The sequence below is a fragment of the Hyla sarda genome, chromosome 3 (genome assembly GCF_029499605.1).
Source record: "Hyla sarda isolate aHylSar1 chromosome 3, aHylSar1.hap1, whole genome shotgun sequence".
Taxonomy (NCBI): Eukaryota; Metazoa; Chordata; class Amphibia; order Anura; family Hylidae; genus Hyla; species Hyla sarda.
This window is the reverse complement of record NC_079191.1, coordinates 159,340,083-159,367,514: the sequence shown is the minus strand read 5'-3', so window position 1 is coordinate 159,367,514 and position 27,432 is coordinate 159,340,083. Positions and strand designations below refer to the sequence as shown.

The 27,432-nt window shown below is 43.7% G+C and overlaps 1 long non-coding RNA gene across 1 annotated transcript; it reads left to right on the top strand.

The window, feature by feature from the left end:
- The first annotated feature begins 1,167 nt into the window (after positions 1 to 1,167).
- On the top strand, positions 1,168 to 26,295 carry LOC130360663 (uncharacterized). Its single transcript, XR_008890750.1, has 6 exons — positions 1,168 to 1,242; positions 3,012 to 3,165; positions 4,789 to 4,885; positions 14,838 to 14,886; positions 16,148 to 16,245; positions 26,163 to 26,295. It is a non-coding gene; the product is annotated as an uncharacterized LOC130360663 (long non-coding RNA).
- Positions 26,296 to 27,432: the final 1,137 nt, after the last annotated feature.

Sequence of the window (27,432 nt, the reverse complement as noted above, 5' to 3'; positions counted from 1 at the left end):
TTAAAATGATACCCATGATTATACATTTTTCTATTACTGTTGCGCTTTAAAAAAAATCGCAAACGAGCCCTATTTTGAAGACCTATAACTTTTTCATTTTTCCGTAAAAGCGGTGGTATGAGGGCTAATTTTTTGCGCCGAGATCTGTATTTTTTAATAATACCATATTTGCTTATACAAAACTTTTATTACATTTTTTTATTCATTTTTTTTGGAATAAAATGTTATAAAAAAGCAGCTATTTTGGACCTTTTTTTTAACGTTCACGCCGTTCACCGTACGGGATCATTTACATTTTATTTTAATAGTACGGATATTTACGCATGCGGCAATATCAAATATGTATATAAAATAATTTTTTTACACTTTTTGGGGGTAAAATAGGGAAAATGGGACAATCTACGTTTTTATTGGGTGAGGGGGTTTTTCACATTATTTTTTACTTTATTTTTTAAACTTTTTTTACCTTTATTTTTACACTCTTATAGTCCCCATGGGGGACTATTTATAGCAACCATTCGATTGCTAATCCTGTTCAGTGCTATGTATAGGACACAGCACTGATCAGGGTTATCGTTCATCTTCTGCTCTGGTCTGCAGGAAGGCAGATCAGAGCAGAAGACTCCCGCAAGACAGTGGAGCCAGGTGAGGGGACCTCCGTCTGCCGTGCAGGATGATCGGATCGCCGCGGCAGCGCTGCGGGCGATCCGATCATCCTGTTAAGTGATCGCGATGCTGCAGATGCCATGATCTGTATTGATCACAGCATCTGAGGGGTTAATGGCGGACATCCACAGGATCGCGGGTGTCCGCCATTACCGACGGGTCCCTGGTTGCGATCAACAGCCGGGACCTGCCACGCATGATGCCGGCATCGCTCCGATGCCCGCGGTTATGCTCAGGACGTAAATGTACGTCCTGGTGTGTTAAGTACCACATCACCAGGACGTACATTTACGTCCTGCATCGTTAAGGGGTTAAGGATCGTACCCAGAGAGTGGTGGTCAATGATTCGTACTCTGATTGGTCCCCGGTTATAAGTGGTGTACCCCAATGTTAAGTACTGGGCCCGCTCTTGTTTAATTTATTTATTTATTATACAGAGGATGGTATAAACAGCTCTGTTTCTATCTTTGCAGATGACACCAAGCTTTGTAGCACGGTACAGTCTATAGAGGATGTGCATAAGTTACAAGATGACTTGGATAGACTAAGTATCTGGACATCAACTTGGCATATGAGGTTCGATGTGGATAAAAGTTATGCATCTGGGTACTAAAAATCTGCCTGCAATGTATGTCTTAGGGGGTTAAACTGGAAGATTCACTGGTAGAGAAGGATCTGGGTTTACTTGTAGATTGGATCATAGACTACAGAATAGCATGCAGTTTCAGGCAGATGCTTCTAAGGCCAGCAGGATATTGTCCTGTATCAAAAGAGGCATGAACTCGAGGGACAGGGACATAATACTACAACTTTATGAAGCATTGGTACGACCTTACCTGGAATATGCTGTTCAGTTTTGGTCGCCAGTTCATAAAAGGGATGTTGCGGAGCTGGAGAAGGTGCAGAGACGCGCGACCAAACTAATATGCGGCATGGAACATCTTAGCTATGAGGAAAGATTAAAAGAATTACATTTGTTTAGTCTTGAGAAAAGATATTTAAGGGGGGATATGATCAACGTACGTAAGTATATACATTTACTATACAAAAAATATGGAGAAAAACGGTTTCAGGTTAAACCCCCTCAAAGGTTTGGTATCAAGGATCGACATGCCTTCTTTACCATAAGAACTGGGAATTTATGGATCAATCTACCTCAGGAACTGGTCACAGCAGAAACAGTTAAAAGCTTTAAAACAGGGTTAGATAGATTCTTAGAACAAAATAACATTAATGCTTATGCAGAAATATAATCACATCCCTTCCCTTTCATCCAACCATACCCCTTCCCTTCAATTCCTTGGTTGAACTTGATGGACGTATGTCTTTTTTCGTCCATACTAACTATGAGCATGTGAGTGGCTGTCTGAAATATAACTGCATGGTAAAACAGTAAGATTGGGTTCACATGTATTATGTTGGGAAATGTTTTTAGCCAAAACCAGAAGTAGAACTAACACAGAAAAAAAATATATCTAAATGTAAACATTTGAACCGTTTCCTGTTTTTAGACCCACCCCTGGTACTTACCAAAATATTGCATGTGAACCCAACATTAGGCTGCTCAAAGTTTTGCCATAAAGTTCCCTGATGCTGTTAAGTGAAACAATGTAATGCATAGGATATCTATCTAATGTCTAATCAGTAATTGGATATACCAAAGGGCCAATGTCTTGTGTGACGGTAGTATTGGAGTATTGCACCACTGTAATAAATGTTGTAGTTGCAACTCTTGGATGTAAACAGTTTTTCTTTCATTACAGCTTTTGAGGTGAGGCATGTACATGCCTCACCTCAAAAGCTGGGATGAAAGAAAAGTTGTTTACATCCAAGTGTTGCAACTACAACATTTGATACACTACCTCGAACAATAGCATCAACACACATTTGTCCCATGCGGTTGCTCCCCAACTACGAAAGCTAAGCTTCCTAACATAGGTACTCTCTGAGCATTTTTCTTTATCCATTGCTAGGCTCTAGGCCAGCCTTAGGCATATATAGTTCTACTTTACAGTTCTTTGCTGAAAACTGCATCTTGCGAGGCATAATGCACATTATGGTACACACCAAAGACAGAAATTATGGGTCCTATCAAAGACTAAGTGAATTAAAAAAATTGTGAAAAAGAACAGGTAAATGATGAAATAATAAAGCAAATACAAAGCAACAAGATACAAAGAGCTACACATAAATAAGACTAGATAAACTTAGATATAGAGTAAGAATCTCATTGCAAGTTTTTGGGGGAGGAACCAACTGTTAGATATTAAAGGGAAACTCCGGTAGATAAAAACATTTTTCAAATCAACCGGTGCCAGAAAGTTAAACAGATTTGTAATTAACAGATTTAAGTCCCGGTCTGGAGAAGCGCTTCGGCGCGCAACGGTCTGTCACCGAGAGGATACCCGCGCGTCTCTAAGTCACACTACCCTGTCTGCATCTCCCCGATGTGCACCTGAACATCACGTTCAATAAAGACAACTTGAATAAGAAGGTTTGGTGAGTGCTCCACTTTCTATTCCTTTTGGATGTTTGCATGGACTATCTTTGTAGCGTGGTAGCACCATATGTACCTCCAGCAGTTGCAAGGGGAGAAGTTAAGGGTCCAATATTTTCCTGTCCTAAGGATACAGAGAGTGGTGCCGAGCTATTCTGTTATAGTTATAAGATTTGTAAATTACTTCTATTTTAAAATCTTAACCCTTCCAGTACTTATCAGCTGCTGTATACTACAGAGAAGTTCTTGTCTATCTGACCACAATGCTCTCTGCTCATACCTCTGGCCATGTCAGGAACTGTCCAGCCCAGGAGAGATTTTCTATGGGGATTTGCTTCTAATCTGGACAGTTCCTGACATGAACAGAGATTTCAGCACAAAGCACTGTTGTCAGACTGGAAAGAACTGCACAATTTTATCTGTAGTATACAGCAGCTGATAAGTACTGGAAGGATTAAGATTTTGAAATAGAAGTAATTTACAAATCTGTTTAACTTTCTGGCACCAGTTGATTTGAAAACATTTGTTTCCAGCAGAGTTCCCCTTTAAGCACCCAGAGATAGGAGAGCTTGGCGTCATGTTCAGAACATTTTCACAGTGCCATTGCAATATTTCCCAGAGCCCATGGAATGATGGAATCAGGCCCTACCCCAAAAAGGAACACTAAGGAACCATTCACACGGCAGAATTTCCTTACTGAATTTCCTCTACTTCTCTGTACAAAACCATGGAACACAAGTAATCTGAAGCAAATTCAAGCAGAATTTCCATAAATTTCCATCTGGAATCCTTGTGGAATCAAAACCCAATTGATGTAAATGGACGATCCAGACGAGGATTCATTTCTGCTTTAAGAATTGACTTGTTAATTCTTAAAGCAGAACATAATCCTTGTCAACATCTTCCAATGACATCAATTAGGGCTTTGATTCCACAAGGATTCCTGGTAGAGTTTCCATGGATTTTGCTTGGAGAAAAAGAGAAAATTCAGTGAGGAAATTCTGCCATATGAAAGGGCCCTAAGATAGAAGGAGCACTTCCAATGACGGCATTACCAAAACAGAGGAGCAAAAGAAAAGAAAAATAAAAAAAACTAAACCAAAACTAGAGGCAAACAGACCCCAAGGGCACAGGCACCAACATGGAACCAGATGCACAAATCAAACTAATGTAACATACTTTACATAACAATGTGCATGAAAACACATACTGTAATTTAGTATGCACCTCTTATGTTAAATGCAGGGCTGCATCTTTAAATCTTCGTCAGGCAAATTGCAGTATGACTTATAGAAGTACAGTGATTTTCCAGGAAAGAAGACTGAGTGTTCTCAGTTTACCAGGTTATATTTAAAGCCTCTCCTTTTTCTGAAAAAGACTGCATCAATATATAACCTTTGTATGACACTAAATGTTGGAAATGTATCTTTCTGTATAATTCTCAGTAGTTGTTTCGCTGAACGCCCCCTCATATCTGCAGTTTAATGTAGAGCAGTGTGCAAAGCCTTAAATCAATCTCCATACTTGTACTCAATGATTACAGCTTTCTTTTAATCCTCCATGTTTATCTGTTTGCGCTGTGTTAAATATCATGTATTTATTTAATTGTCTTTTTTTATCCCCAGAAACTCACACTGGGATTTGATTAAACTGATTTTTAGCATACGTTTCATATAAAGAACAGCTGAAACACTGCTATTCTCCATCTTAACCTGCATGTCTGTAAGTCTGCGTAGTCTTCTACAATGGAATAAATTGGTGTACACACAATAAATGTAATGATATAGGACAAAGAAAATAATATCTTCACAGAGGTATACAAAGAAAGGAGGAGGATCTTTCCAAGAACAGTGTGGGGTCCCTCCATAGCCAGCCGTTAGTTTATCAAGAAGTTCATTTTACTGTACATTAGGCCAGTGTCACACGGGCACTGGCCCGAATGCAAAATCTGCAACAAAGCCCCATGTGCCAATTATAATACTGGTCTCTAATTGGTCAGATGTGCCTTGGGGCTACTTTAGATACCAAGGCCACAATGTGACTGCTCCCCCTATAGCTACCTCTGCACTCCCTTTAGTTATGCCACTGCACAGGCATATCATAGACACATTTTTGTGTCCATATTACAGCTGCAAGTTCCAGTCTGTCCACTGATCTAATGACATGAACTGATGTTAAATTGTGGTCACAAGACTCGGGCCCACTGTGGTCCTACTGATCACCTGTCAATATTTTGGTCAATAACAATTACATCAGTATATAAATTAACTTTACTCCATATTAGAGCAAAAAAACAAGGAATATTAGCCAAACCAGACACTGTTTCAGATTTATAAAGCTTTATCTTAATGAATCCAATGCAAACATATGATATACTGCAATTCAGCAAATGATACACATTGGCAGTACAATAAATATCACACACATACAAAGTAGTACTGTTATGGCTGAGGAGTAGTGGATCCGCTTACCTGTGTGGATGATGATGTGGGCCATATCAGGGAGCGGATGGACTTGCTGCAGCAGGCGGCACCCAGGTCGCTACCCCTGATATGACTCGTCCACACAGGCGGCCAAGATGTAACGTGGTACTAGATGGATAAGGCAACTCGTAGTCAGGACAGGCAGGCGGTCAGGGCAGGCGACACAGTAGCAAGGTCACAAAGAAAGAGGTCATAGGGCAGGCGGCACAGAAGCAAGGTCAGGGTATGTAGCAACAGGGTCTGGAACACGGCAAGGCACAAATAGAACGCTTTCTCTTAGGCTGACAAGGCACAAAGATCCAGCAAGGGTCAAAAGGAAGTGCCTGTACTGATAGGGTCATGGGAAAGAAAGGACCAATTAAATGTGTACTGTCCCTTTAAATTTCACAGAGCTGCGCGCGTGCCCTAGGAGGTGGGGGTGCACATGCCGGCAAGCAGGAAGAGAGTGGAGACGATGGGGAAGTTGGCGGGCAGGCTGCGGTTGCATCGCGGGTTACGAACTGCAGAACGGGATAAGCCGGGAAGCGGAGGAGGAGTGAGTCCACGGCCAGCATGTCTGACCGTGGCGCAACTCCTAACAGTACCCTCCCTTAGGTCTCCCCCTCTTTTTAGGCCGGAGAAACCTGAGCACCAGATCCCAGTCTAAGATGTTCTCCTCAGACTCCCAGGACCTCTCCTCAGGACCAAAACCCTTCCAATCAACCAGGAAGTACCACTTCCCCCTGATGGTCTTGGTGGTGAGTATCTCCTGGACTTCAAACACATCAGAGGACCTGGGCTGGAGAGATATTCTTCTGGTAAAAGCGATAAAGGACCAAAGGCTTGAGGAGGGAGACGTGGAAAGAGTTTGGGATGCGCAGAGAAGGAGGGAGATACAACTTGTACGCAGCCGGATTGATGCGGCAAAGAACTTTAAAAGGACCCAAGAACCACGGACCCAACTTGTAAATAGTTTGTTTCAGCCAAACATATTTCGCATAGAGCCAAACCTTGTCTCCGGGGGAAAAGATAGGTGGAGACCTCCTCTTTTTGTTAGCCTGGGACTTCATGCGGGAGGAGGCGACAGCACAAGAACGCCGGGTTTTTCTGCCAAATGGATTGAACCAAAATCAAGTCATCAGCTGCTGGTACTCTAGAAGAAGTGGACAGAGGAAGAGGAGGACGAAGGTGATGACCATAAACAACAAAGAACAGAGAGGTACCTGTAGAATCAGAGTCATGACGATTGTAGAACTCAGCCCAGGGCGATAGATCAGACCAGTCATCCTGCCGGACTGAAACAAAATGGCAAAGATACTCTCCAAGGACTTGGTTCACCCGCTCCACCTGGCCGTTGGTTTGCGAATGGTACGCAGAAGAAAAGTCCAATTTGACTTTAATGTGAAAGCAGAGGGCCCACCATAACTTGGAAACAAATTGAACCCCTCTGTCGGGCACAATGTGAAGCAGAAGACCATGCAGGCGGAAAATGTGTTGGAAAAATACATCTGTCAACTCAGGAACAGAAGGAAGACCAGGCAGGGATACAAAATGAGCCATCTTGGAGAAACGATCAACGACCACCCAAATGACCATGCAACTGGAGGGGGATGGCAGATCAGTAATGAAATCCATGGCAATATGGGTCCATGGAGACTCTGGGATGGGAAGAGGCTGTAAGAGACCAGCTGGTTTGCTATGAGGTGTCTTGTCATGAGCACAAATTGTGCAGGAACGGACATAGCAAACAACATCGCGTACCAGGTTTGGCCACCAGTAATGACGGGTGATGAGCAGAGTAGATCTCCATATTCCTGGGTGACCGGCCAATAATGAAGAATGTCCCCAGTTTAGCACTTTAGTCCTTAGGCGTGTTGGTACAAAAGTCTTTCAAGTATAACAAGTGTAAAGGAGCTATTGAAAAATGTCATTGACAAATTCTTGAAAAACGGCTGTGGCGTTACAGAGACCAAACGGCATCACAAGGTACTCATAATGTCCATCATGGGTGTCAAAAGCCGACTTCCACTTGTCTCCTTCTCGGATTCTAATGAGATTATACGCCCCTCACAAATCCAACTTGGTGATAATCTCAGCTCCCCGTAGGCGATCAAATAGTTCCGAGATCAGAGGAAGAGGGTTCTGGTTCTTGATGGTGATCTTATTAAGTCCCCGGTAATCAATGCAGGAACAAAGAGAACCATCTTTTTTTTCCACAAAGAAGAAACCGGCTCCAGCAGGAGAGGTAGACTTCCGAATGAAGCCCTTCTGTAGGTTCTCGCAGATGTATTCAGACATGGTCTACGTCTCAGGGGCCTACAAAGGATAGATTCTTCCCTTAGGTGGTGAAGAACCAGGCAGAAGGTCAATAGGGCAATCATAGGGTCTATGAGGAGAAAGGCTCTCAGCTTGCTTCTCGCAAAATATGTCTGTGAAGTCTTGGTATGGGGTAGGAAGACCCGGCAGGGAGGGACAAGGATTAAGATGCTCCAGAAGAATTTTCTCCAGATAGCGGTCCCGGCAATCCTGGCCCCAGTGAGAGCACCAATCAATAACCGGGGAGTGACGTTGCAGCCAAGGCAGACCGAGGAGAACCGAGGAAGAACAGTGTGGAAGCATATAGAACTTAATCCTCTCCTTGTGCATAGCACCCACTTGCATCTTCAGAGGTTCCGTGATAAACTTCACCGCGGAATTCAGGCACTCCCCATTGATGGTAGAGATGTACAGAGGCTTAGTAAGCTGTGTGACTGGGAGAATATATTTGTGGACCAGAGAAGCATCCATGAAGTTCCCTGCTGAACCAGTCCACAAAAGCAGAAACGGGGAACAAGGTACTGGAGGAAGAGAAGAGCCGGACAGGCATGTATAAGCGAGGAGAAGAAGTATTCACACCTAGAGACGCCTCTCCCACGTGCCCTAGGAGCTTGCTATTCCGGTTGGCTGATGCCGAAGAGGGCAGTTTATGCGAAAATGCTAAACATGTGTAAACTTTTCACTACCCTCTGCTGTAAGATGACTATAAATTTTATTAGTGTGTGCAGAAGATTTTTCAAGTAAAGTTTGTTTCTGTTTTCAGATTTACACTTGTGTCAGGTTCAAATAATTGTCACCCTCCATCACTGGCACACCAGCACCCAGAAACATATATTATAGTGTACTTTGGAGTCAATGACTACCTTAAAGAGTACTTGTCACCAAATAAACTGTTCCAAACTAATTCAGGCTATGTTCCCTAACTACTCCTAACACTCCTCCTACCCTTAAAAAAAAATTCAGAGCGTTAAAAAGATGTGTATCTTACCTTTATTCTTGCTCACATAGTGCAATCTCCCAGCAGGACAAAGCACAGAAGCCTGCTGGGGGACCATTTCCACGCTCACATGGTTGCAGTGCTGTGATGAATAAAATACCTCAGGCTATGTGGATGTTTCATTCTGTGTTGCTATCAGTGAGGCTCTCTTGCAAGGTTCAGTCTGTGCAGCTTTCTGTGGGAATCTGTGGAGCTTTCACTTTCTGTGCATCTGTCAATCAAGCTCCGTGCAGAGAAGCACTTCCTGAGTTTAGACTCCTGCCAGGCCAGGAGGAGACAAAACTCACTGTATTAATTGTGGCAGGGAACAGAACAGAGCCACCTAGTGGCTGTTTTTTCTATTACATTTTAAACATATGTATGTTGATAATTTTAAAAGCAAGTGAAAGGGAAAGTGTCTGCTAATTACACAAGGAACACTATATTAAAAGCTTTATTTGGTGACGGGTATTCTTTAACTGTGCAGACCCCAATTGCAAAAGTTGCAGAGACCACATGAAGATAATCAGGGCTCAGCCACAGCACAAAGCTACTGTGCTACAATAGTCTTTACTAGGTGTACAACCATCCCCAGTTGGCCCAGAACACAACTCCCATCCTCCATGTGGGCACCACACTGGCAATTGTTGATTAAAGCAAACATGATCTAAAATATATATATATTTTTATCTGTTTTTATAATCTGGATGCTTAGGGTTATAGCCTTGGAGAAGCACTGGTCCAGGACTATGTCCTATCTAAGTACCTCTGAGTTCCTTTCTGGCACTGTCCCATTGTCTTCTTGGACACCAAGGGGGAAGAACATAGTTGCCATGTTGATCTTCTAAGATGAGAACATTTCTTCGGTAAAGATCCTCAGCAAAAATAAAAAATCCTTGTTTAAAGTCTTCTTCAGCTCTATTTAGTCTTTGGTGGTCTTTTTCATCTACTTGCAGGATTAGAGAAACAAAGTGTAGATCTAAACTAGCACAAGAAGGCTGCAAGTGCAAAGCCAAGAGATGATCATACACTGCTCAAAAAAACTCAAGGGCATTCTTAAACAACACAATGTAATTCCAAGTCAATCACACTTCTGTGAAATCACACTGTCCCCTCAGGAAGCAATACTGATTGACAATCAATTTCACATGCTGCTGTGCAAATGGAACAGACAACAGGTGGATATTATAGGCAATTAGCAAGACACCCCCAATAAAGGAGGGGTTCTGCAGGTGGTGACCACAGACCACTTCTCAGTTTCTATGCTTCCTGGCGGATGTTTTGGTCACTTTTGAATGCTGGCGGTGCTTTCACTCTAGTGGTAGCCTGAGACAGTGTCTACAACCCATACAAGTGGCTCAGGTAGTGCAGCTCATCCCGAATGGCACATCAATGCAAGCTGTGTGCAAGAAGGTTTGCTGTGTCTGTCAGCGTAGTGTCCAGAGCATGGAGGCACTACCAGGAGACAGGCCAGTACATCAGGAGATGCGGAGGAGGCCGTAGGAGGGCAAAAAACCCAGCAGCAGGACCGCTACATCCGCCTTTGTGCAAGGAGGAGCAGGAGGAGCACTGCCAGAGCCATGCAAAATGACCTCCAGCAGACCACAAATATGCATGTGTCTACTCAAACGGTCATAAACAGACTCCATGAGGGTGGTATGAGGGCCACACGTCCACAGGTGGGGGTTGTGCTTACAGCCCAACATTGTGCAGGACGTTTGGCATTTGCCAGAGAACACTAAGATTGGCAAATTCCCCACTGGTGCCCTGTGCTCTTCACAGATGAAAGCAGGTTCACACTGAGCACATGTGACAGACGTGACTGGAGACGCCATGGAGAACGTTCTGCTGCCTGCAACATCCTCCAGCATGACCAGTTTGGTGGTGGGTCAGTAAAGGTGTGGGATGGCATTTCTTTGGGGGGCCGCACAGCCCTCCATGTGCTTGCCAGAGGTAGCCTGACTGCCATTAGGTACTCAGACCCCTTGTGAGACCATATGCTGGTGCTGTTGGCCCTGGGTTCCTCCTAATGCAAGACAATGCTAGACCTCATGTGGCTGGAGTGTGTCAGGAGTTCCTCTAAGAGGAAGGCATTGATGCTATGGACTGGCCCGCCCGTTCCCCAGACCTGAATCCGATTGAGCACATCTGGGACATCATGTCTCACTCCATCCACCAATGCCACGTTGCACCACAGACTTTCCAGGAGTTGGTAAATGCTTTAGTCCAGGTCTGGGAGGACATCCCTCAGGAGACCATCTCATCAGGAGCATGCCCAGGCATTGTAGGGAGGTCATACGGGCACGTGGAGGCCACACACACTACTGAGCCTCATTTTGACTTGTTTTAAGGACATTACATCAAAGTTGGATCAGCCTGTAGTGTGGTTTTCCACTTAGATTTTGAGTGTGACTCCATATCCAGACCTCCATGGGTTGATCAATTTGATTTCCATTGATAATTTTTGTGGGATTTTGTTGTCAGCACATTCAACTATGTAAAGACGAAAGTATTTCATACGATTAGTGAATTCATTCAGATCTAGGATGTGTTATCTTAGTGTTCCCTTTATTTTTTTGAGCAGTGTAGATAGGGTCACTATCATTTCCATGGAAATTACCCTGCCCAGCATGTAACAGCAACAGTCGACTAAAGCTAAATTTATTCAGTGATGTTAAAATGCTACATGTAGGGGTACCTAAGGAATTTGTGCTGAAGAGCTAAGGTAGCCCAGTACAGCTGTTTGGGTCCTCATCAGTAAAGCTTAGTTCAGACTGAGGAATTATTAGGACTCTTTCTTTTGTGCCTCTAAGAGTGTTAACTGTGCCTCATTTTCAGAAGTGTGTTTGGTCTTTTGAAAATTTGGGGCAAATAGCACAATATTTAATATTTAATATACTTGATATTACCTTCGACACTGTGTGAACCAGAAAGTGGTGCTAAACCTTTGAAAATAGGGTGTTAATAGCACAAAAAGCCTAACTACACTTTTTAAAAATTGGCTAACAGGGCACTAAATCAGGTGCTAAATATCTGAACATGTGGTGCTAATAGTTTTCATCACATTTTAAGCAAAAGCAAAAAAAAGTGGCGCCCCACAGAATTTACCAACAGAATACAGGTGATATCATTATACTGTAAAGTGTACTGCATACATTTTAAACCTCCCAAAAGTTTCACAATTGCAGTTTTCTTTTCAATTTTGCCCCACATATAATTTTTTTTTGGGTTGCATCGTACATTTTATTGTAAAATAATAAGGGTCATCGCACAGTACAAGGAGGCTTTCAGCTGATCAATATCTGAAATTGCAGAAACCCTTCAAGGGAAATAGACGAGAATCACAGGCCCAAAGCTTTATTGAAAGAAAGATACACAAGGGGAGAGGAAGAAGGAGGAGGGTACTATTCTCCTACTTCCCAAAGGAGGAAGAAAAGAAATACCTAAAAGTCTGCAAATGACCTCTCCAAGAGCAGAGGATAGGTAATGCACCACTTTTGTTATACACAGATTTTGATAAATGTCTCCAATAGTGCATGTTTTTAACCATAGGACAATGTTCTTAAAATGCTGTACATCAGCAGGGTTATCTCAATAAGCAACCAGTACACTTCTCAGTGGAGACAAGAAAATAGAAGCGACACAAACTTTACTGCTATAGTGTTTCTCTTTAATGTTACACTTCTAAGTTTAGCTTACAGATACTGATGCAAAAGTGGCCAAAATACTGCCAAGGGACTTATAAGTATTCAGCTGTAGAAATATAGGGTTAGTTGAGTTTAGTTCCAGTACTAATTATGGAAAGTGCAATATACATTCTAGAGCTAGACAGTTATACACCCACTATAAAGTGTTCACTGGAAAACCTTGCATTTCTAATTAATGTGGAGCTAGCACTGGGTCATTTCATGAGGATGAAGTTCAGAATTATTCATCCTAGAAATATCCATCTTGAACTCTCATGGCACTCAGCGGAAACTATATTGAGCTTTTAATGAATGTATGATACTGTGTCAGCTGTGCACACCCATTATGCCCAAGGCAAAAGGTAATTAGATGGTTTGATTACTTTTCCTTTGAGTCAAGACTGTAGATGAAATAGACAATATACATTAACATATGTTAATTCTATCATTAACTCTGCCTCTGCCTCCAGTGTAGAACTTAAAAGACTTATAGTGACACACACTAGACATATGTGGAATGGCATTTCTGAGTAAAATTGCAATATATATTAAGCATACAGTAAAGAATATCATGATTATTCTTCAATCTATAAAAAAAAAATCTATGGTAGAAAAGTGAGAAGGGGAGAATTGCTGAATAAATGTATTATCATAAAATAAGGGCCGACATGTAATGACCTGAATAACTCTCAATAAATCTCACATTACAAATGATAATGTGTATCCACTCATAGCAGCAGATTTCCCCCCGGCACTATGTCTATATCGGGAAATCCGCCGCTACGAGCAAACACACAGAGTTACCCAGCCGCAGCAAGGAGCTCGCTTTTGTGACTGCTGTCGGAGCATCCATAGCGTAAAATATACTGTGGATGCGCTCCAACTGACCCTACCCTAAATCACTAAAACTAATGAACAAGGATCTTCATGGGTTGGTATAATGTGATACAAGGTAAAAAATAGAACATAGAATCAGATCGGAGAAGGAGCGGACTGCACCCAAGAAACAATGGCAATACTCATACGAGTAAGGCCAGCATCTGGCCGAAATGCATCACATCCTGCCTTGTTCCTGTGATTTTTGTAGCTATATGTGAATAAAGAAGGCTATTGGATCTGCCATTTGAGCTGGAGTCACCTTGTTCTTGCCAAGGTACAAAAAAGAAATGCACTTTACTCACTCATGGGTGGCAATCTGTGACTCTCGGGAAAAACACATCCAGGGAAGCTTTTATGACTTGCCCGAAAATAGATCAGTGTAAGACAGAAAGATCTCTCTTGGTGGTTAAATGTACTAGAATGTATCATCGCAGCGTAGACAGAAACAAGGTACAGGAACAGCTTGATTGTGGACTAGACCTGTGACATGTTATGCGTAAGGAATGCCTGACTTTAGCATACTAGGTCAACTAGGCTTGGTCTGCTTAGGAAAAGTAGAGCTGAGGGACAAACATATCACTAGGTTTCAACTAGCTAGAATGGATTTAGGTCCTCCCATTTCCCCAGAAGGTAGAGGTGGCATCAGGGAATTTCTCTTGCAATAGATGCTTCATCTATTGCAAAGTCTATGCAGATGTTGCCCTTGGTCAGATTGGAAGCCATGACTGCATGGCAACAATGCTCAATACTGAGTTACTTTTCTGCTTTCAGGCCTCATTCACATCCCATTTCTGGCTCTATCTCCAGTATAGATTGGAATACCTTCAAAAGGTATTCACACATATATTACAATACCTGTGACATAGCTATACATCTGAAAAGACCAAATGTAATCTAGACAAACTATATGTTTTACAAATGCATAACACTTTTTTTGCAAGACACAAAAGAAAAACAAAATACTTAACATTCTTTTGTGATACAGACCAAATATTTGGTAATAGCAGGCGTACGCCACAGTATACATTGGTATATATTGGAGTATTTGGATGGATCTGGAATATTTTAATGTAAAGCATTGAGCTAAACATTTAATATGCCCTGCCTAAGATGCATAAGTAATACCCCTTCAGTAGAGGATAACTTTACCCTGTTATAGAAAATCTCATTGTGGGAGGGAAACTTTATTCTGAACGCCATCCACTTTGACCTCAGATTGAGGAACATTTTTGATATCTTTATTGTTTTACGAGGTGATATTTCTGCAGTTACAGATTTTGTATTGTATAATAATGCTAATGAGTATAATTTGCATTTTACATTTGAGAGTGATAATTGCTATGTTTAATTTACAGGCAATAGGCAGTGAAGTTTTCATTAGCAGCCTCGGCATTCCTATGGCAGGTAATTCCATTCTTTAAAGCCATCATTACCACTCTCACTGAACTACTGAGAGCAGGAGTGACTGCAGCGAATAAGGACAGATCTGCAGTTTTGTCCAAATAAAAAAAAAAATAACACCCGATTTAGAGAATAGTATTGGGAATATTCTACAAAATGGTAGAGGGTTAAGAACCTCACACAGTTTTAATAGTAACAGAATATTTCCTTCTTTTATAATTTTTATAAGTAGGTGGAAAATGGATAGCAAATACTATGAAAAAACCCATAAGTAGAAGACCCCTAATTATAGGGGATGCAGAGGTAACAGTTACACTGGGGCCTGGTGTTAGAGAAAGCTCAGAAGCACCTTTGCAACATATGAGGACAACAGTATTATGAATGACACATTTGGTCCTGTTACTTATTTTGCATTGGGGCCCAGAAGCTTAATGTTACTTCTCTGATTGATAGATCATACAGAGATCTTATCCCCAGTTTATTTTACAGTAAATATAGTACTCCCACTTGGCTAAAACATAATAGTATGTACAAATTTGTTTCAAACATCTGCAAATGTTACAGTTTAATCCGTATTCCCAAACAGTTCATGTTCTAAATGAAGGCAGCCTCAGGCGTGTGCAACCTCTACCGTCACACGGAGTGATCCAGGTGCCCTTTGCTCATTGGACCCTTAGTGCACTTGTAATATGTGTAAATGCACTGTTATTTGTTTATTTTGTAAACTGTTCTTTGGCTGCTGTATGTTGGTATACTCTGAGCACTATAAAGTGTCATGTACACTGTATTGCACTGTTACTGTACAAAAAATTGTTTTTGCAGGAATCAATGTACAGTATTGGCATTTAAGCAACTGTATGATATTGTTATTTGGACACTATACTATCTGGCATACTTTTTAGATTGTATTATAAAACATCATTTGGGGATAGGAGTGTAAACAGAAGCTTCTGCATTGGGCACCTTTCAAAATAGGGGTAGTACCGGTGATATGGAAGAAATGAACAGTTTGAAATAAGGTTGGACATTCAAAATATCAAGAGTAAATGTCCAATGTCTACATATGTTTGTAGAGTAAGGACAAATGATAATGTGAACTCACACTCATTAGACTAAATAGCACTTTCTCTTCACATCTGACTCCCCTCCTCCTTTGAGTTTACTTCTAGCCTTTCTCATTCAATCTGAAAAAACTTTTATACATCTGTCTTGAGAGACCAAACAGTTTCAGTTTACTGACATATAATTTATATGCTGTTTATAGAAGTTGATGAAGACAAGAGGGGAAATGGGGGCAGGAGGAATTAGCTGCAGAGTAAGAAAAAGGAAGAGAAAGACATAGAGCCATAGCTGTAACTTTGGGTAAGTGCAAAATCTCATCCTAGGGCACAACTGCTCAGTATTGCTCCAAAATGTCATCCATGCTGCTGCTGTTTCTTAGAGTATGCTATATAAGGAGCAACATCTCGTTGTGTGTACACACAGTGTATGGGAGACATCATGAAGGTAGGTTCCACCAACTTGCTCAAGGAAAAGTGAACACTAGAGATAGAGCTTGCAGAGGGGTAAAAAATTGCATATAGAAGTTATGTAATGACCAGGAACAGAGCTGCTCCTTATGATCACATACAAGAGGAAATCCTGAGAAGTTACATGAAAGGGCAGATACACTCTAGGTTCAGAATGTATTCCTTAAAGCAATAAAATTTAAAATTTTGCATCACATCAGAAACATATTTTAAAATTGTCAGGATCTGGGCTGGTGGCTGGTAGCTGGTAGCGGAGGCTGGTGGTGGATCCGCTGAGCCAGAGAGGTGATGACGTGGGCCGTACCAGGGGAACGGAGTCTAAGGAGTTACTGGTCTTCACCAGAGCCCGCCGCAAAGCGGGATGGACTTGCTGCGGCAGGTAACCCTCAGGTCGTTCCACCCAGTAGCGACTCAACCTCTCTGGCTGCTGAGATTAGGCAAGGTACAAGAGGATCAGGCAAAGGCGTAGTCGGACGAAGCAAATGGTCAGGGCAGGCAGCAACGGTTCACAGGCGGTAGTCAGTAGCAATGGGTACAGCAACAGGCAGGGAACACAGGAACAAAGAACGCGTTCCCTCAGGCTCAAGGCAACAAAGATCCGGCAGGAGGCTGTGGGAGGAGAAGGTACTTATAGGCAGTGCACCTGTGAGGCCTAATTAAGTCCAAAGAGCACTGCCGCTCACAAAACTTAACCCTTAATAAACCACTTTGGACCAGGTACCAATCACTGGTGCAATGGCCCTTTAGATCTAAGAGTCCCGTGCGTGCGCGCCCTGGAGAGCGGGGGCGCACACGCTGAGACGCCGGAGTGTTGCCTGGGGACACACGCCGTAAGCGCTCCGGTGGACCTGAGCGCTCGGCATTACAGTACCCCCCCTTTGGTCACCCCCTCTTCTTGGTACCTAGGAACCTGAGGATGAGACTGAGGTCCAAGATGTTCTCCTCCGGCTCCCAAGATCTCTCCTCAGGACCACAGCCCTCCCAGTCGACCAAAAAAAACCTTCTCCCCCTGACCACTTTGGCCGCCAAAATCTCCTTGACGGAGAAAATGTCAGAGGTGCCTGATACTGGGGTAGGGATGACATCCTTGGGGGAGAAGTGATTAAAGACCGCCGGCTTGAGAAAGGAGACATGAAAGCTGTTTGGTATCCTCAGGGAGGAGGGAAGATGGAGTTGGTAACAAACCGGATTAATCCTCTTCTTGATCTTGAAAGGTCCCAAAAAGCGAGATCCCAATTTATAGCTAGGGACTCTGAAGCGAATATACTTCGAGGAGAGCCACACTTTGTCCCCGGGGGCGAAAACTGGTGGAGTCCGACGTCTCTTATCCGCCTGGATAAGGAGGAGTACTGTAGAAGAGAAAGACGCTTCTCGCGCCAGATGGTGGCAAAGTCCTGGACAAGCTCATCTACCGCAGGCACTCCGGAAGAGGAAGACAAAGGCAAGGGTGGCAAGGGGTGACACCCGTAGACCACATAAAAAGGAGATTTATTGGAAGCAGATGATTCCTTATGATTATACGAAAATTCTGCCCACGGAAGAAGGTCGACCTAGTCGTCATGACGGGAGGTGACAAAGTGACGGAGAAAGTCTCCCAGGATTTGGTTCACACGTTCCACTTGTCCGTTGGATTGAGGGTGGTATGACGAAGAGAAGTCCAATTTGATTCTTAGTTGTCCCCAGAAGGCTCTCCAGAATTTGGAAACGAATTGTACCCCTCTATCGGACACAATATGAGAAGGGAGTCCATGCAAGTGGAAGATATGGCGCAAGAATTGCTTAGCCAACAGGGGTGCAGAAGGAAGAGATTGTAATGGAACAAAATGCGCTATTTTAGAGAAGCGGTCCACAACCACCCAGATTACAGTCTTGCCGTGGGATGGAGGCAGGTCAGTAATAAAATCCATGGCGATATGGGACCACGGAGACTCTGGAACTGGGAGAGGTTGAAGCAACCCTGCAGGCGTCTGGCATAGGGTCTTGTCTCGAGCACAGACTGAGCAAGCCTGGACGAAGTCAGCCACATCTTTCTCCAAGGAAGGCCACCAGTATCTTCTGGAGATCAGCTGAGAAGTTTTACGGACTCCTGGATGGCCAGCAACCAAGGAAGAATGTCCCCATTTAAGCACTTTCAAACGGAGACGGGGTAAGTCTTCCTGGAAGGAAGACTATGCAGATCCACAGGAGCCACGGTAACCAAGCGTTCTAGTGGAATGATGTGTTGTGGTATGATTTCTACCCCAGCGGCATCAGAGGAACGGGAAAGAGCATCTGCACGGACGTTCTTGCTTGCAGGTCTGAAATGAATCAAGTAGTTAAAACGGGCAAAGAATAATGACCAACGGGCTTGACGCGGATTGAGTCTCTGTGCAGTTTGGAGGTAAGAAAGATTCTTTTGGTCGGTGTAAATAATCACTGGGTGAGCAGACCCTTCAAGAAGATGCCTCCACTCCTCTAGAGCCAGTTTTGTGGCCAGAAGTTACCTGTCGCCGATGGAATCATTTCTCTCTGCCAGGGAGAAAGTCTTGGGAAAGAAGCCACAGGAAACAAATTTACCCTTCGGGGTCTTTTGAGTAAGCACGGCTCCAGCACCCACAGAGGATGCGTCTACCTCCAGATAGAAGGGCTTAGATGGATCGGGCCTGGTAAGGACCGGAGCGGAGGCAAAGGCTGACTTGAGAGAGGGAAAGGACTCTTCGGCCTGAGGAGGCCAGGACTTAGGATTAGCCCCCTTTTTAGTCAAAGCCACGATGGGTGCCACAAGAGTAGAGTAGTGAGGGATAAATTGTCTATAGTAATTGGAGAAACCCAAGAATCTCTGTATGGTCCGTAGAACCGGTAGGACGAGGCCAGTCCAGAACTGCTGAGAGTTTAGCAGGATCCATTTGAAGTCCTTTAGCAGAAATTATGTACCCGAGGAAGGCCAGACTGGTTTGATCAAATACACACTTCTCAAATTTGGCATAAAGGCGATTTTCCCTCAGACGGGAAAGCACTTGGCGGACATGCGCATGGTGTTGTTCCAGATTGGTGGAGAATATAAGGATATCATCCAAATAAACCACGACACACGTGTAGAGCAGGTCTCTGAAAATGTCATTGACGAACTCTTGAAAGACGGCAGGTGCATTGCAGAGTCTGAAGGGCATTACTAGGTACTCAAAATGCCCATCACGGGTATTGAAGGCAGTCTTCCACTCGTCACCCTCTTGAATCAGGATAAGATTATAGGCCCCTCTCAAATCCAGTTTAGTGAAAAACTTGGCGCCACGTAGGCGATCAAAGAGTTCTGAAATCAGGGGAAGAGGGTAACGGTTTTTGATGGTAATGCTATTGAGTCCACGATAGTCGATGCACGAACACAGAGTACCATCTTTTTTAGAAACAAAGAAGAAACCTGCTCCGGCAGGTGAGGAAGACTTCCTGATGAACCCTCTCTGCAAATTCTCCTGTATGTATTCGGACATGGCGCGAGTCTCTGGAGGAGAAAGAGGGTCGATCTTTCCACTAGGTGGTGTGGTACCAGGCAGCAAGTCAATTGGGCAATCAAACGGCCTGTGTGGAGGCAAGACCTCGGCTTGTTTCTTACAAAATACGTCCGCAAAGTCGACATATGATTCTGGTAGACTTGAAGGAGGAGAAGCAACTGGAACAGAGTTGGCAAGGACCGGCTTGAGGCATCTGCCGAAACAAGAAGAACCCCAACTTCGAACCTCTCCAGAGGTCCAATCCAGAATGGGACAATGGCGCTGGAGCCAGGGTAGTCCTAGAAGTAGTTCAGAGGTGCAGTGGGGAAGCACGAAGAACTCCAACTTCTCAGAATGAAGAACCTCAATATCCATCTGGAGGACTCAGTACGGAATTGCACGGTACCGTCAAGTCTCTCTCCGTTGACAGTGGAGATACAGAACGACTTGTGAAGACGAACTACTGGGATGCTGTACTTGTGAATAAGTGAAGCATTAATGAAGTTGCCGGCAGAGACGGAATCCAGAAAGGCAGCGGCAGTGAAAGATGTCTTGGCAGGAGCGGAGATCCACACGGATACGGTGAGGCGTGGAGAGGTAATGTTCACACCTAGTAACGCCTCTCCCACGTTTACTAGGTGCGCACGTTTCCCTGATGCGGAGGACGAAGATGACAGTCCTTTAGGAAATGCTCCGTACAGCGCAGTACAGACAGAAATTCTCGTTTCTGTGGCGACTCCTCTCTTGTGGGGTCAGCCGAGACCGGTCCACCTGCATGGCCTCCTCGGCGGGAGGCCCAGTAGACAGCTGCGGTGGATGCTGGAAGACAAGAGCCAAACTAGGATTGCGCTTGGAGCGAGCACTTCCTTTTTCTTGTAGCAGTTCCTCACGTCTCTCGGCGAAACGCATATCAATCCTGGTGGCCAAGTGGATGAGGTCACTCAGGGTAGAAGGCATTTCCCGTGCGGCAAGAACATCTTTTATGTCACTGGACAGACCTTTCTTGAACGTGGCACAGAGCGCTTCATTATTCCAGGACAGTTCCGAGGCCGGACTGCGAAAACGAATGGCATATTCGCCCACAGAAGAATTTCCCTGATTCAGGGTCAACAAGGCAGTCTCTGCTGAGGCAACCCGGGCTGGTTTCTCAAAAACACTCCGGAATTCTTGGCAGAAGGACTGGGCAGTAGCAGTGGCTGGATCGTTGCGGTTCCAAAGCGGAGTGGCCCAAGCCAGGGCTTTCCCGGTAAGCAGACTGACTATAAAAGCCACCTTGGCACGTTCAGTAAGAAACTGGTTGGCCATCATCTCCAAGTGAAGAAAACACTGTGACAGGAACCCACGGCACTGCTTGGAGTCTCCATCAAATTTGTCAGGCATGGACAGGCGGTATCTGGAACTGGAAACGGCAGCAGGCTGAGTGGGTGGCATAGGAGCAGGCGGTGGAGATGGTTGCTGCTGGGCTGTCAGAAGTTGCTGCATCATGGCGGACAACTGGTTCAGCAGTTGACCTTGCTGAGCGATCTGCTGAGATTGCTGGGCCACAATAGTGGTAAGATCAGTGACATTTGGCAAAGGCACCTGAGCGGGATCCATGGCCGGATCTTACTGTCAGGATCTGGGCTGGTAGCGGAGGCTGGTGGTGGATCCGCTGAGCCAGAGAGGTGATGACGTGGGCCGTACCAGGGGAACGGAGTCTAAGGAGTTACTGGTCTTCACCAGAGCCCGCCACAAAGCGGGATGGACTTGCTGCGGCAGGTAACCCCCAGGTCGTTCCACCCAGTAGCGACTCAACCTCTCTGGCTGCTGAGATTAGGCAAGGTACAAGAGGATCAGGCAAAGGCATAGTCGGACGAAGCAAATGTTCAGGGCAGGCAGCCATGGTTCACAGGCGTTTCCCCGACGTTTCCCCGTCCTGCCCCGCCTATTGTGGGTGGGCAATACGGGGAAAATGAAAGTTAACCCCCCCGCACCCGATCTGTTATTGGCGGTCGCGTCTAGACCACCAATAGCAGGAATAGGAGGGGTGGCACCCGTGCCACCTCACTCCTATCGCTTCAGGGGGATCCTGGGTGTCTTAGACATCCGCAATCCCCCTTACATTCCGGGTCACCGGGTCATTATAGACCCGTAATGACCCGGAATCGCGCAAATTGCAAGTGTGAATTCACTTGCGATTTGCTGCGATCGCCGACATGGGGGGGGGGGGGTCTGATGACCCCCCTGGGCATTTGCACGGGATGCCTGCTGAATGATTTCAGCAGGCATCCCGGTCCGATCCCCGCCCGGCGCATGGCGGGGACCAGAACTTCTCATGACGTAACTGTACGTCCTTGGTCCTTACGTTACGTCATGGGTCCTGTAGGGGTTAAGTCCAAAGAGCACTGCCTCTCACAAAACTTAACCCTTAATAAACCACTTTGGGCCAGGCACCAATCACCGATGCACTGGCCCTTTAGATCTAAGAGTCCCGGTGCGCGCGCGCCCTGGAGAGCGGGGGCGCACAAGCTGAGACGCCGGAGTGTTGCCTGGGGACACACGCCGTAAGCGCTCCGGTCCAGGAGCGGGGAGCGGAGTGCTCGGCGTTACAAATATGCTTTGCATTTATGATATATTTGATATGTTCACATTTTATTAACAATGATTGGTAATTTACATGAAGGATATCAACTGGAAAATATTTATTCTGCAACAGTTTGTTTAAAGAAAAACTGGCATCTGTTCACCCACAAGGAACCCAATACACTGGGTTATAGTGTGGGTGAACAGGAGACTGTTGAAGGGATAATGGGTTAAATACAAACCTGCACTCCGGAGATCTGTCCCTCTGAAGATTGGCATCCATCTTCAGTGAATTGCGGGCTGGAGGCGGGCCCGCCGGCTCAATATGAATATTCATTGTCATGGGTCATGTGAGCGATCCGCCGTTTGAGCGCTTACGTGTAGTGTTGCTCGCGAATATTCGCAATTCGAATATTATTCGCGAATATCGCATATTCGCGAATTCGCGAATTTCGCGAATATAGCGCTATATATTCGTAATTACGAATATTCGTTTTTTTTTTTTTTTTTTTTTCTTCACAGTACACATCACAGTGATCATCCCTCTCTGCTTCCAGCTTGTGTGGTGTAAAGAAGGCTCTAATATTACTGTGTGAGACTGGCGTGCGAAAATTCGTATATACGAAAATTCGCATATGCGAAAATTAGCATATGCTAATTTTCGCATATGCGAATTTACGCGCGTGTTAATTTTGTATATGCCAATATTCACATATGTTGATTTTCGCATACGCGAATATTCGCATATGCGAAAATAAAACGAGAATATAACGACTATGCGAATATTCGCGAATATATGACGAATATTCGTCCATATATTCGCGAATATTCGCGAATTCGAATATGGCCTATGCTGCTCAACACTACTTACGTGACCCGTGACAATGAATATTTAAATTTAGCCGTCCGGCCCGCCTCCAGCGTGCAATTCGCTGAAGATGGATGCCGATCTTCGGAGGGACAGATCTCCGGAGTGCAGATATGTATTTAACTAATTAGACCCTCCCTGGTCTCCTGTTTACCCCACACTATAACCCAGTGTATTGGGTTCAGTGTGAGTGAACAGATGACCGTTTTCCTTTAAAGGGGTTATCCACCATACAGTGATTTTACTACATACCTGCCAGGCTATCTGGGTATTTTCTATTGGAGTTTTGGTCTCTTAAACTACAAATCCACCACATGCTTGTACTGTAAGTGTGAAGTTACATTCCTCCCTCCCACACATCAGCCACCCCACCCATTGCAGCACAAATAAGCACAAAAGATCAGTGTTTTCTAATCAGGGTGCATACAGCTGTTGCTAAATTATCTCTCTGTCGTTCCACCCATTGAAGCAGGACTGGCTTCCTTTGCACAACGCACTGCAACCTGGGAAATCCTGAGACATGAGTAATTTTGTATGCTGTTAAAAATTAATATTGGGGCGAAAATCACATAAGAATTACGAGACCACAGTCACACACAGGTACAGACACTATATTATGAACTACACTAACTTTACAGTCCCTGTAGCATAGTCAAATGAAAAAAAAATCATGGAATACCCCTTTAATCTATTGTACTATTAAGTACATTGTTACATAACATCAGATATGTGATTTTAAATATACTCTTAATAAATCAGTTTGTGTGATGAGGTAGTAGAAGTCTCTGGGAAATGTAAACCTTTGCCCATGGTATAAACTTCAAGGATTCTAAAATCCAAAAAAACATTCCTAAGGGCTTATTCTCCCAGAAGAGCCCTGTATACAAAGCTTCCTTGCATTTATATCTGATATGCATCCTTATAAGCAATGCTTCTATGGTAGAAATTCTTAATGGACATGGCGCCCAAACACAGCATGCTATAATTCTTATACTGGCATATTTTTTTTTATTTTTTTTTTAGAAAATGTGACTGAAAGACGTATGTCTTTCTATAAAATAAGGGGGATATAAAGGTAGAGCAGAGGGGTTATGCACCACTATGGTGGCCCTATACCAATTATAAAAAACAAAGCAGTAATACAGCTATGTGAAGAAACTCTAAGACACTGTGCAACCTCCCTAATATAGCACTGCCGCTTTACTGCATCCTGATGAGAACTTGTACATTAGCCGGCCCATGTATCAGTCAAATTTTTTTTTATTTGACTATGCTACAGGGGCTGTACAGTTAGTGTAGTTCATAATATAGTGTCTGTACCTGTGTGTGACGGTTTTCTCACAATTCTTCTGTGATTTTCACTCCAATATTTATTTTTAACAGCATACAAAATGACTGCTGTCTCAGATTTTCCCAGCTAGCAATGCGGCCGAGACCTGACTCACTAGTCAGCTGATGACAGGGAGCCTGTCTGCTTCAATGGGTGGAGGGATCAATCTGCAACTAATGCAACAGCTGGAGGCACACTGATTTAAAACCACAGGTCTGCAGCTCATTTATGTTTCAATGGGTGGGGAGGCTGATGTGTGGGAAGGAGGAAAATAGAATTGTGGGATTTGTAGTCAAAAAAAGAAAAATCAAACAGGAAAAACAAGTTCACAAAAAGCTAGCCACAGTGTTATGGTCATCTCACAACATAGCCATGTATCTCCAAGACAAGCGCAGATCCTTCTTAAGCATGTCTCATCCCTTCCCCAATATCGCGCCACACCCCTACCCCTTAATTCCCTGGTTGAACTTGATGGACATATGTCTTTTTTCGACCGTACTAACTATGTAACTATGTAACTATGTAACTATGTCCATTACTGTCTGGCAGGTACGTACTAAAATCACCTTATGGTGGATAACCCCTTTAATACTGCTGCACAGACCCACAAGTGCCTAATACTGAATACAGCACTGGGTATTAGATATATCAAGGAAGACTAGATGATATGGATTGCTGTCAGAACAGCAGGGTATTTGCCTGCTGAAGAAATGCCCAGTGGACACTAAAAGGGTTTGGTACATGATATAAGTTTATAAAGGTATGCTTTATTATGATGCTCTGAATGGATATATTCCACACTCCCTTTCTCTCTAGCCTTTATATAGCAATTTCACTGAGTTCACACAGTGTAAAATGAAAACAAAAAAATGGCAGCAAAACAGGTATAAAAAGCTGCAGTTTTTAAACCTAATAATAATGTTTCTATTAAAGTCTGTAGAAAAGTACAATCAGTGCACATATTGTATAAAATAAACTGCAGTAATTCCACCGTTGGAAATACTGCCATTTTTTATACAATGTGTGCACTTATGGATGCTTTTCTATAAACTTTGAGAGAACTTATTATCCGTAAACACTGTTGGTTTTATATCTATTTTAGTGCTTTTTTTCCACAGTGTGAACCCAGCCATACAGTGGTTTAAGGACATCAAAACAGGTTACTTTAACTTGCTTGTCTATCCCACTTATTTGTTCCATAACTTTCTAACGTGTAATTTACGTCCTGTAAGTGTCTACTGGCAGTTTATGAAGTATCTGTATTGCTCCTGCCAGCTCCAGGGAAATAAAAATACAGCTTTGAGGTGACGGTTGCATAGAAGTGAAGCAGAATTGTGATTTAGTGTGTATGAGCGACGTCATCGCCAGCAGAAGGCTGCAGTTTCTAAGCTAGAAGTTTCTGTATATAACTAATTGCAGTAAGAGTTTTCTGAGTAATAACAGCCAGATCACTGTCAGAAGCCATTTCTCTCCTAGATTATAATTTCCAACCTAAATTAACACCGACTTTATTTCCCTCCTAGCTGCCAACTGGGAAATACAATTGCTGGCAACTTTCCACTCTACAGTTGGCAAGCGTACTCAAGCAGAACCATGACTCTTGGAGGGATGTCAACATACCAGGCGCTGAATAAAGGCATGGGATTGAAAGCGCAGACTTTAGATATTTGTATCTACTGTAGAAAATACAGATATATAAGGTAGTTCAGAGGGGCTCTTTATCACAGGCTCTGTTCAGATTTTGTTTTTAAAAGTTTCAACATGTATTTTATTACAATAGTCATACAGTGGGGCAAAAAAGTATTTAGTCAGCCAACAATTGTGCAAGTTCTCCCACTTGAAGAGTACCAATCAGGATCTAAACTCTCCTTAACCCCCCCCCCCCCCCATCTGTCCCTGATTCTCGCTGACACTATGCCTGTGTTTCTTTTCATTGAAAACCCCCTCTTTGTACCTGATACCTGTCTTCTTGGCTGCTCATTCAGCCGTCCTAGTGTGGGTGAGGAAGGGGGTATGGCCATGATCACAGCACAGCCGACAGCTCTGAGTCTTCTCCACTCTGTTTATAACTGCACATGCAGAGAGAATAAAGATCGGAGCTCACATAGTAAAATGAATGAGGGCATGCAGTAAGGCAGAGTCAGGAGTATGCCCTGCTGTGCTATGAGCACAGTGCTGGCTCCTGCCTGCCTGATTGACAGGCAGGGAGCAGCGCTAAGCTTGTCTGTGTCCCAGCTGCAGTCTGAGATTTCGGACTCCAGCATTAAAGGGGTATTCCAGGAAAAAACGTTTTTATACATGTCAACTGGCTCCAGAAAGTTAAACAGATTTGTAAATTACTTCTATTAAAAAAATCTTAATCCTTTCAGTACTTATGACCTTCTGAAGTTAAGGTTGTTCTTTTCTGTCTAAGTCCTCTCTGATGACACTTGTCTCGGGAAACGCCCAGTTTAGAAGAGGTTTGCTATGGGGATTTGCTTCTAAACTGGGCGTTTCCCGAGACAGGTGTCATCAGAGAAGACTTAGACAGGAAAGAACAACCTTAACTTCAGAAGCTCATAAGTACTGAAAGGATTAAGATTTTTTAATGGAAGTAATTTACAAATCTGTTTAACTTTCTGGAGCCAGTTGATATATAACAAAAAGTTTTTTCCTGGAATACCCCTTTAATCTGAAATCTAAAAAAAAAACAAGGCTTACGGCCAGGACTGGTAGGGAGACCCCACTGGGGGTCATTTTTTCTAAGTGAAAAATGAAATAGAAAGAAGCATATTTTTAATAACATGCAATTGG